Consider the following 8,992-nt stretch of genomic DNA (forward strand, 5'->3'; position numbering starts at 1 on the left):
CCGGCTAGTTTTTTGTATTTTTTAGTAGAGACGGGGTTTAACTGTGTTAACCAGGATGGCCTTCATCTCCTGACGTCGTGAAATGCCCGTCTCGGCCTCCCAAAGTGCTGGGATTACAGGCTTGAGCCACCGCGCTCGGCTGTATTTTTTTTTTTTAGTAGAGACGGAGTTTCACCGTGTTAGCCAGGATGGTCTTAATCTCCTGACCTCCTGATCTGCCCGTCTCGGCCTCCCAAAGTGCTAGGATTACAGGCTTGAGCCACCGCGCCCGGCTACTATATATTTGTAACTAAATATACAGCTCACTATATCCTATGCCTGTATGGTAATTAAGTTTTATAATGCTTTATTTTGCTTATTTGAAAGAAGTTTATTTTTAGAAGACATTTTTCTAAGTAGGGATGGTTTCTAAAACCTGGTAGGTTAATTCTTTGTTTAGTTTTGAAATATTCATCCAAAGTGTAGAATATACATATTTATAGAATATGCATATTTAGTATAGATCAGATACAACATAATTTTTCACCCTTTAATGTTTTTCTCTCTGCTGAACACTCTGGGTCTATTTTCTTGTTTTTATTGTTGTTGTTTGTTTTGTTTTTGTTTCTTGAAACAGAGTCTTGCTGTGTCACTCGTGCTGGAGTGCAGTGGCGTGATCTCAGCTCACTGCAGCCTCCGCCTCCCGGGTTCAAGCAATTCTCATGTCTCAGCCTCCCAAGTAGCTGGGATTGTAGGCGTGCACCATCAAGCCTGGCTAATTTTTATATTATTGGTGGAGATGAGGTTTCACCACGTTGGCCAGGCTGGTCTCAAACTTCTATCCTCAAGTGATTCACCTGCCTCGGCCTCGTGAAGTGCTGGGATTACAGGTGTCAGCCATTGCGCCCAGGTCATATTTTTGGTCTGTTTTCCTTATGGCTATGATTGCCATAGTTTTTTGGACCTAAAACCGGTATGAATGTGTGTATATATATGTGTATATGTGTATATACATATACACATATATACAAGAGAGTTTAGCAAGATAGACTCTTTGAAATTAGAATCTTCATAGAAAATCAGAGAATATGGTCATCCAACCTGTGCTTTTCAACCAATTTAAATGGTCTAAACTTAATAGGCAATTAAAAAATTTTTTTTGTTTGATTTTCATTAAATGGTGTTGGGAAAGTAGGGAGGATATACAATGATTTGGTTGAGAAAAGCTATAGGATATGGCTATGTTTGAAAGACAGCTGGACGTGATGGCTCACACGTGTAATCCTTGCACTTTGAGATGGTTGGATCACTTGAGGTCAGGAGTTTGAGACCAGCCTGGTTAACATGGTGAAACCCCACCTCAACTAAAAATGCAAAAATTACCTGGGCGTGGTAGCATAAGCCTGTAATCCCAGCTACTGGGGAGGCTGAAACAGGAGAATCACTTGAACTCGAGAGGTGGAGGTTGCAGTGAGCTGAGATCATGCCATTGCACTCCAGCCTGGGCAACAAGAGTGAAACCCCATCTCAAAACAAAACAAATAATCTTATGGGACTATTGTCATACATGTGATCTGTCCTTGAACAGAATGTCATGTGGCACTGAACTATATGTGTATTATTATTTTAAGATAAAATCATTAATAAAGTTTTTTTTTTAAGTTGCAGTTAAATCAGTTCCTCAGAAAGGTATGTGTGTGTATGTATACATATATGTAGAGAAGAAAGTTTTATTTTCTCCTTCTTCAGAGGAATATGGACGGGTTCTTTTATATTTTTCTGATTTTGGTAGATATGGGTCTCCCTATGTTGCCCAGGCTGGTCTTAAGCTCCTGGGCTCAAGCAGTCCTGGCACCTCAGCCTCCCAAAACGCTGGGATTACAGGCATGAGCCACAACACCCAGCCAAGGGTTATTTTTATTCATCATCAAGATTTAAAGATTGAGTATCAAAAGTGGAACCACCCTACCCCAATCCTGGCTTTTCATTTTAGCCATTATATACCAGAATTGCACCTAGTAATCTATACATATATGTGGTTTTGTAGCTAAGGTGTGTTAGGTTTTCTTTTCTATCTCCAGGATAAACATTTTTTAGTCTTTTTGTCTATTATAGCACATGAGACTTCTATGTTTAGGATACAACTGATACTAAGTCTGATTCCTAAATTAACCTATTTCTTCCCAATACCACTTAAATAATATTTTTATGCCAGTTCTTTAGGAAACTTCTGGCTAGGTTTTGTGTGTATGACTCAATTTTAATAAAAACTTTGATCTAAATTTAGAGTACCCCAGCAGTTTACTTTTCTTACATCTTTGTCCCCTTTCATCTCTCTATTGAATAATTAGCGACCATGTGCTGTGGCTCACGCCTGTAATCCCAACACTTTGGGAGGCTGTGGCGGGCGGATCACTTGAGTCCAGGACTTCGAGAACAGCCTGGCCAACATGGTGAAATCCTGTCTCCACTAAAATATAAAAATTAGCCAGCATGGTGGTGTGCACCTGTAATCCCACCTACTCGGGAGGCTGAGGCATGAGAATCACTTGAACCCAGGAGGCAGAGGTTGCAGTGAGCTGAGATTGCTGTCCAGCCTGGGCAACAGAGCCAGATTCTAAAAAAAAAAAAAAAAAAAAATCTAAAGAGGCAGTAATACTGTTCTGATAATCCCCAGATTTTTCCAAGTATAAATGTTCCCAGGGATATTGTCCAGATTCCATATGTAAGCATTTACACACCTGATTTACAAAGAAACATAAAATGTCCTTTTCATTAAGGAAGCAGATCCTCCACAAACAGATCTTGAGGGGGGAGGGGAGGAAAAAGACCTACCACCTCTACTGTGTTTTAAAAAAAAGAAAAAACTCTCATCCGAGAACACACCAAATGGTGAATGATGCCGGTGCAGCCGGGGGTGGGGGGTCCCGGGGACCCTGGGATGGGGAACCACAGTGGCTTCCGCAGAGGTTTCGGCAGTGGCATCTGGGGCCGAGGTCAAGGCCATGGAGCTCATGGAGGCAAGGCCGAGGATAAGGAGTGGATTCCCGTCGCCAAGCTGGACCACCTGGTCAAGGACATGAAGATCAAGTCCCTGGAATAGATCTGTCTCTTCTCCCTGCCCATCAAGGAATCTGAGATTGTTGACTTTTTCCTGGGGGCCTCTCTCAAGGACAAGGTTTTGAAGATTAAGCAGACCCGCGCCAGCCAGGGCACCAGGTTCGAGGCGTTTGTTGCCATCGAGGACTACAATGGCCACATGGGTCTGCATGTTAAATGCTTGGAGGAGGTGGCCACTGCCATCTGTGGGGCCATCATCATCCTGGCCAAGCTCTCCATTGTCCCCGTGTTCAGAGGTTACTGGGGAATGAGAATGGCAAGCCCCACACCATCCCTTGCAAGGTGACAGGCCACTGCAGCTCTGTGCTGGTGCGCCTCATCCCTGCCCCCAGGGGCACTGGCATCTTCTCGGCATCTGTGCCCAAGAAGCTGCTCATGATGGCTGATATCAATGATGGTTATACCCCAGCCAAGGGCTGCACTGCCCCCCTGGGCAACTTCGCCAAGGCCACCTTTGATGCCATCTCTAAGACCTACAACTACCTGACCCCGGACCTCTGGAAGGAGACTATTCACCAAGTCTCCCTGTCAGGAATTCACTGACGACCTCCTCAAGACCCACACCAGAGTCTCTGTGCAGAGGATCCAGGCTCCGGCTGTGGCTACAACATAGGGTTTTTATACAAGAAAAATAAAGTGAATTAAGCCTGAAAAAAAAAAAAAACTGATCATTTATGCTATATTTAAAGCATTTAAATCACTTTCAGAATTACCACTGGGAATGTTACGTTAAAAATTAAGGCCAAGTGTGGTGGGTCACGTCTGTAATTCCAGCACTTTGGGAGGCTGTGGTGGGCAGATCACTTGAGCTTATGAGTTCGAGACCTGCCTGGGCAACATGGCAAAACCCCATCTCTACAAAAAATACAAAAAGGCCAGGTGTGGTGGCTCACACCTGTAATCCCAGCATTTTGGAAGGCCAAGACAGGTAAATCACCTGAGCTCATGAGTTCAAGACCCACCTGGGCATCATGGCAAAACCTGGTCTCTAAAAGCAAAAATTAGCTGGATGTGGTGATATACACGTGTAGTCCCAGCTGCTCAGGAGGCTGAAGTAGGAGGATGGCTTTAGCCTGGGAAATACAGGTTGCAGTGAGCCAAGATCATGCCACTGCATTTCAGCCTGTATGATAGAGCCAGACCTTGTTCCAAAAAGAAAAAATAATAATAATACTGAAGAATTTGAATGCTTTTTGTATCTCCCTTAATAACTCTAATATCTTACAGGAAGTTTAAAGTAATAGTAATATTCAAGAAGGCAATGATAGTTTATTTTGTAAGCATTTCTTTTGATTCATGTTCTATTTGCTTTCACTTGATTTGGAGATTAGCAGATAGGAGAAATTGGTAATTTAGAGAAGCATCACAAAGAGTGCTCTCCGAACTTCTGTAACTTTTACCTAATTTTTTGTACTAAAAGTTTATGATAAAAGTTTTGGGGTTTGTAGCTTATTTAATCTACTTGTTTCTCTCCACAGCAAGACAGATCGGCTTGCCAAAGGATCAGAATGTTACCAAAAGAGCCTTAGTTTAAATCTTTCCTCTGGTCTCCTTTTGAATCATTATGTGAAATAGGTAGGTGGGTGGGGTTGAGAGGTGGGTGGGTTCCCATCTCCTTTTTTCCCGCTACTTAATTTTGGAGAGCAATACAGATCATCTACCCCAAGAAAATATTTTCCATGTTAAAATTGAAAATAAAAAATAAGTTAGAATCATAGGTATGTTTCAAGAATCATATAGCTGAAAATTACACAAAGATTAAATACAGTAGATTTTCTGTTTAGTCAATCTACTTTCAAGTAGCTGGTGTCCTCTAGAATGGGTTATATTGTGTGTTTAACACTAGCAAAAATTGCTTTCTGAATAAGAAAATTAATAGAATTTCTAATGCAATTAATAGAATGCCTGGAGCAGAAACTTACAGTTTCTGAACAGTATAGGGAGAGAATATCTCAGTACATTTGGCCTAGGATACATAAAGGACCATTTTCGGCATTGTTGCATCTATGTATGTATACATCTAATGCTACTGGTATAGAAGCGCGGCTTCAACCTTTACTGTAAATATGCCGCGTAAAGTATCGATGGTCTTTAACTCCTTCCAACCTCATGCTCCTCACTTTGCCAGGAAGAGAATCGACGATCTAGTTCATTTTCAGTCTCAAACAAACACACGAACCTCCTTGCATTTTTTCTGTGACATTTGTTATATTTGAAAATTAGTGTTGCTTGTAGTTTATTTTCTAAAATTTAAGCTTAGTCTTACTGGTACACTTTTATGATAGTATTGATAGAGTGGGCCGTTTCTAGGCGTCGAATTTGATTGGCAAGAGTGGGACCAGGAGAATTTAAAATTTTTGCGATGAGGCCTATATCTCCTATCTTTTCCACTAAACCTCTATTCTTTACTTGACATAAAATGGTATTCCTCACTTTCTCAGAGACAAACTTTTTTTTTTTCTTTGTCTTCACAGGTGAAAACGACGATCCTCGCGACCAACGACCATCTTAAATTCACTCTTAGCAGAACTGTTCAGCAACTGTCTGCCCACACTCTTGCACAACCACTAGTGACCCTAATCATAGTAGTGTATACTCACAGACAGCCCTGAGTACAGTTCTTACGGAAACACCCCAGGACACACACATTGTAACGTGTCTATATTCTAGTGGTTCAAAATATTATTGAAAATCTTACAAAGAATCGATCTGAACTAAATCATCATATTGTGGAATGACTCTGGGGTAGGAAATTTTCTGTTTCAGCGGAATTAAGCCAGATTGAATTTAGAATCCTTCCAATTCAAAGTACTCCCTGAAATACAATTCCTGCAAAGTGCCTTATATTGATCTCGCCATGTAATCTTCACCCTGATACTGTCCCACTGGGCAACAGCGACAACTTCCCATACTCTATCCAACACAGGTTTTTCCAAAATAAACCGAAGAACTGGTCGAAGTTTCATTAGGACAGACACCAGCAGCTCTTAGCCGATTAACCCCAAGTACAGTCAAACCAAGATACTCTTCAAAATGTGCTGCTAGTCACTCGAAGTCAGATCTTATAATAACTCATATTGTTTCGTAACTGGCAAGACTTATTGACAATGGCAATTCCTAAATCCAGTATGGAACAGCGCGGGCATTCTGTTTCTTCCAGAAAATGAACGAGAGAAAACACGCATCATGATGATGCTTGACAGGGCGCGGTGGCTCACGCCTGGTAATCCCAGCACTTTGGGAGGCCGAAAGCACGGCAGGATCCACGCTGACAGTCAGGAGTTTCCGAGACCAGCCTATGGCCAACATGGTGAAAGCCCCGTGCGCTCTTCTACTAAGAAATGAGTAAAATCTACGGTGAGTGGGTGCGGCGTGGGCCGCCCTGTAATCCCAGCTAGCTCGGACGGCTGAGACACAGACAATTGCTTGAAACCGCAGGAGGCGCGGGATGGTTGCAGGTGAGCCGAAGGAGTGGAGCCTGCTACACTCCAGCCCTGGGTGACACAGAGCAAGACTGCACCGCTCAAAAAAACATCTGATCCTAAGCCATATTGGACTGCCGGCGCGGTGGCCTCACCACCTGTATCTGCAGCAACTTGTGGGACCCCGGAGGTGGCCCGGATCACGAGGCGGTAGGCAGATCAAGACCCATCCCGTGGCGAACATGGCGAGAAAACCCGTCTCTACTAACAAACCTCACACGACGAAAACTCTCAGTCGGGACCCCGCGGGGTGGCATCAACCCGCTCTATAGATGCCCAGCTACCTTCGGTAGGCTGAGCAATGAAACGGGAGATCGCGTTCGGAACCCCGGGCAGGATCAGAGGTTTCGACAGTGGGCCGCACGGGTTGCAGTCGGCCTGAGATGCGCCCGCTGCGGTCCCAGCCTAGGAGACAGCGACCCACAGACTGCCGTCTCAAAAAAGAAAAATTGGAGACAAAATGTAGAACACTCTTAAATTGAGGTAGTAAACACAGTTTGAGCACGAAATACTGTCTCAGTAGGACTGCTGCATTATGCGATTAGCAGTGCAGCCTCGATAAATCATTATATCAGAGCCCCATGCTGGTTTGCCATTAAGCATGCTTGCTCTCTTTCTTCCAACCAACATCGGGAGCCGCCACATTTGAACCACCTCGACGGTCCTTTGTCTTGCAGAGCACCGAGGCATCTCACCTCTGTCAACCCAGGTTTAGAGCTCAATGCGCAACAATCAATAGCTCCTGCAGCCTCAAATTCCTCGGCTCCAGGCAACATCCTCCTGACTCAGACCTCCTGAGTAGCTAGCGACTACAGGCACATCGGCCGACACAACCTGGCTTAATTTTTTAAGTTTTTTTGTAGAGATGGGCTGGTCTTGCGCCTGTGTTGCAAGCTGATCTGGACTCCTGGCCTCGTAGCGTGATCCCTCACTGGCCTAGAGGGCTTCCCACAAAGGCTAGGAGTTACCATGAGCCGACTGAACCTAGCTGTCCACACCTATTAATATAAAATATTTTATCAAGAATTATTAGTAGTATATGTATGTATTAGAACTACAGGATCGGCCAGCAGGATACATATCCAGAAAGTATCAAATGAAAACATTATGTGCTAGAACGGGTTGGGCATGGTGGCCTCAGTGCCTGTAATCCCAGCACTTTGGGAGGCCGAGGTAGGCAAGATTGACTTGAGACCAGGAGGGTCAAGACGAGTCTGGCCACACATGGTGGGACAACACCCTAGCTTCTACTAAAATTACTAAAAATTAGCCTCGGGCAGGCACGGTGACAGATACGATGTAATCCCCAGGTAGTTGGAAGGCGTGAGTCCAACAAGAATCGTTTGACACCCGAGCAGGTGCAGGGGTTCAAATAGCCAGGTGTGTTGGCATGCCACTGCATTCCAGCCTGGGCAACAGAGCAAGGACTCGTGTCGTCAAAAAAAAGATATATAGATACGTACTATAAGATAGATAGATCTATCATCTATTATCTACTAGGAACAAATTCTATGGATCAGGTCCTGAGGCCAGGGGAACTGACTAAAAATACGCATGACGCATGAGATTGCCACTCTGGAGGAGTTATTGTTATCTAGATGGCGCTACGAGACAAGTCTAAATCCCATAAATTCCAAGAATTTGAAGTAATCTGATCATTTGGATCTTAGATTTATAAAGCTACTCTTCTTTATTTCTAATAAATCTCCTGAGATCAGTCATTGTTGCTCACTTTAGTTCCTTGTTTGATAGCTTTTTTTAGTTTTAGTTATGGTGGGTGGAATAGTCTATATTCACAGCTTATTTTAATCTGTCCCTCAGATCCTCACTGTTCCTAAGACTGATTTGCCATTCTCTTCCTTTTAGACCTTCTAATTTAAGTATACTGCTGCTTTATATATGCCTTGATGACTTTTGACACCTTGATTTCAACCTCTTCTCAGTTTTGGGATTTTGCCATTAGAAACCCCAAGTCCTGGAGATGGATCCTATTTACAAAACTACACTAACACACCTTCTGTAATTGACGTGCCATCCACCGGAGCCCCTTCAAAAAAGGTATTTTCCATGTAAAATGCAGTTTGGGTATTGATTAAAGCAACTTGTTTATTTTAATCTTTCAGGTAATTTCAGGGAAAATCTAACTTTATATAATTGCTTTTGCCTTAGATTTGTTGATCTAAATATAAAAGAATGTCATTGTTGTAGCCTCTTGGTTATAGTAGGAGGCAGACTTCTTACTCTTTTGGCCAAGTAAGACTGTATCTCACAATTTTAGTTTATTTCAGCGTATAGTTAAATAAACATATTCATATTTTACTTTTAATTTCCTTTTAAAAAAACAAAATTAAGATTGTTTATATTACTTGAATATAAACAACAGAAATTATGTCTGCCATAGTTTTACTTGT

The 8,992-nt window shown here is 42.8% G+C and overlaps 1 long non-coding RNA gene across 1 annotated transcript in view; it reads left to right on the plus strand.

The window, feature by feature from the left end:
• Positions 1-4,670, plus strand: part of LOC108523650 (uncharacterized) — a 13,263-nt gene extending 8,593 nt beyond the window's left edge. Inside the window, exon 4 of the long non-coding RNA XR_001883858.1 lies at positions 4,578-4,670. This is a non-coding gene — a long non-coding RNA (uncharacterized LOC108523650). The remainder of the gene's footprint in view (positions 1-4,577) is intronic.
• Positions 4,671-8,992: the final 4,322 nt, after the last annotated feature.

Source organism: Rhinopithecus bieti, unplaced genomic scaffold (assembly GCF_001698545.2).
Source record: "Rhinopithecus bieti isolate Rb0 unplaced genomic scaffold, ASM169854v2 scaffold_76895, whole genome shotgun sequence".
Classification (NCBI taxonomy): Eukaryota; Metazoa; Chordata; class Mammalia; order Primates; family Cercopithecidae; genus Rhinopithecus; species Rhinopithecus bieti.